Source organism: Mus caroli, chromosome 1, assembly GCF_900094665.2.
Source record: "Mus caroli chromosome 1, CAROLI_EIJ_v1.1, whole genome shotgun sequence".
Lineage (NCBI taxonomy): Eukaryota > Metazoa > Chordata > Mammalia > Rodentia > Muridae > Mus > Mus caroli.
The window spans coordinates 3,509,233-3,511,721 of NC_034570.1; the positions used below are offsets into that span (position 1 = coordinate 3,509,233).

Below are 2,489 nucleotides of genomic sequence, written 5' to 3' on the forward strand. Positions count from 1 at the left end.
TTGGATGACTGGATGTAGAGGAATGAAAATAGAACCATACTTCTTACCCTATGCAAAACTCAAGTTCAAGTGGGTCAAAGATTTTAAAATAAAACCAGATATACTGAACCTGTTAAAAGAGAAATTTGGGGCAGTACATTAAGCTCCATAGAGACAGCACCAGGGCAAAAGAGAGCCTGACGGGCACTGTGCAACTCTGGGCCTCACGGAGGAAAATCAACTAAACATGGGCAAAGGAGATCTTAAGAAGCCAAGAGGCAAAACGTCCTCATGTACATTCTTTGTGCAAACCTGCTGGGAGAAGCACAAGAAGAAGCACCCGGATGCTTCAGTCAACTTCTCAGAGTCCTCCAAGAAGTGCTCAGAGAAGTGGAAGACCATGTCTGCTTTAAAAAAAAGGGGGGGGGGNGGATTTGAAGATATGGAAAAGGCTGACAAGGCTTGTTATGAAAGAGAAATGAAAACCTACATCCCTCCCAAAGGGGAGACCAGAAAGAAGTTCAAAGACCCCAATGCACCCAAGAGGCCTCCTTTGGCCTTCTTCTTGCACTGTTCTTGAGTACCTCTCCAAAATCAAAGGTGAGCATCCTGGCTTTTCCATTGGTGATGTTGCAAAGAAACTAGGAAAGATGAGAAACAACACTGAAGTGGATGACAAGCAGCCGTATGAGAAGAAAGCTGCCAAGCTGAAGAAGTACAAAAAGGATATTGCTGCCTACAGAGATAAAGGAAAACCTGGTGCAGTGAAAAGAGGGTGGTCAAGGCTGAAAAGAGCAAGAAAAAGAGGAAGAGGAAGATGAGGAGGAGGATAAAGAGCATGAGGAAGAGGAGTAAGAAGAAGAGATGAAGATGATGATGAAGAATATGATGATGAATAAGTTGGTTCTAGTGCAGTTTGCCCCCCGCCCTGTTGGCTATAAAGCATTTAACCTGTTCCAGTCTGCACCAGCCCAGGGCCACCTTAGGCACGAATTCAGTGGAAGGTCCCATGGTACCCAGAAGACTCTCCATGCCGCAGGTACCTTAGCACACCGAGGATCTTAGGATCACTGAGGAGAGTTGGCCTTCAGAGAGGGCTCTGATCCTGGGATTCAGATGAGAGAACCATGTTGTATCCCGGGTTTCTCAGAGACGAGACCGCTCAGGAGAGCACGCAGGGCACAGAAGCAACTGAGCTTCTCAGGTAGGGTCCCTTCAGACCTTCATCATCAGCCAGGAGACAGAGTTGAGACCCAGACATCAGGGCACCTTCCCTGCCAGAAGAAAGTCAGTCTCCAAGGAGGGCTCTGACACCAGGTGAGAGCACCATCTTGTATCTTCTCTCAGAGACTGGTGTGCAGAGGAGAGCTTGTGGGCCTCAGAAGCAACAGAACTTCTTGGACAGGGTGACTTCCAGCCTTCATCTTCAGCCAGGATGCAGAACTGAGCACCAGACCTCTGTGCACATTCACTGCAAGAGGAGAGCTTCCCACAGAGAGTGATCTGACCACTGGGACTCAGGAGACAGTTGAACTCCTAGGACTGCTGACAGAGGCTAACAGAATCACAGGAGGAATAAGCTCCAGTCGAGACAGCTAGAATATCTAACATTGAAGATTACCAGATGGCAAAAGGCAAACTTAATAATCTTACTAACAGAAACCAAGAACACTCAGCATTATCAGAAACCAGTACTTCCACCACAGTGAGTCCTGGATACCCAAACACACCTGAAAAAAACAAGATTCAGATTTAAAATCATATCTCATGATGCTGGTAGAGGATTTTAAGAAGGACATTAAGAACTTACTTTAAAAAAATACAGGAGAACCATACTTCTCACCCTATGCAAAACTCAAGTTCAAGTGGGTCAAAAATTTTAAAATAAAATCAGATATATTGAACCTGTTAAAAGAGAAATTTGGGGCAGTACATTAAGCACCTCTTAAACTGGCTATGTGGCAGAAGATAACATTGACCTTTGATTCTCCTGCCTCCACCTCCCAAGTATTGGGATTGCAGGTCTGCACTGTCAGTCTTCCAATAGGGTAGGCAAACACTCTACAAACTGAGCTCTAAGTCCCAACTCTCAGATTTCCATGCTCAGAGTGAGAAGAGCAAGTATGTCAAACTGCCAAGTCTGCTTTCCAAGGGCTCTGCTCTCAGCAGGTAAATGTACTCAGAAGTGATTTCCAAAGCCATCCAATCTCAGGCAGTCAGGGCCCTGCAGTAGTGCTCTGAGTAGAATCTGCATGTGCTGTGAGGCAGATATTCTACAAGTCCTGAAAACTGGTACATGACTTAGCTAGTTTGCCCCAGTGGTATTACCTTCCTGTCATTCCAGCACTTAGGAGGCAGAGCCAGGAGGATAAGGAGTTCAAGGCATTAATATAGAGAGACTTGCAGGTTATAGGAGATACTGCCTCAAACTCTAAACAGGTAGAAGTACTTAAAGAGCAAATACAAAAATCCCTTAAAGAATTACAGGCTCTTCCGGTCAGAAAAGCACC

General features: G+C 45.5%; 1 pseudogene; it reads left to right on the top strand.

Moving 5' to 3' along the window:
• The first annotated feature begins 226 nt into the window (after positions 1-226).
• LOC110305326 lies at positions 227-878 on the top strand (annotated as a pseudogene).
• The last annotated feature ends 1,611 nt before the right edge of the window (positions 879-2,489 follow it).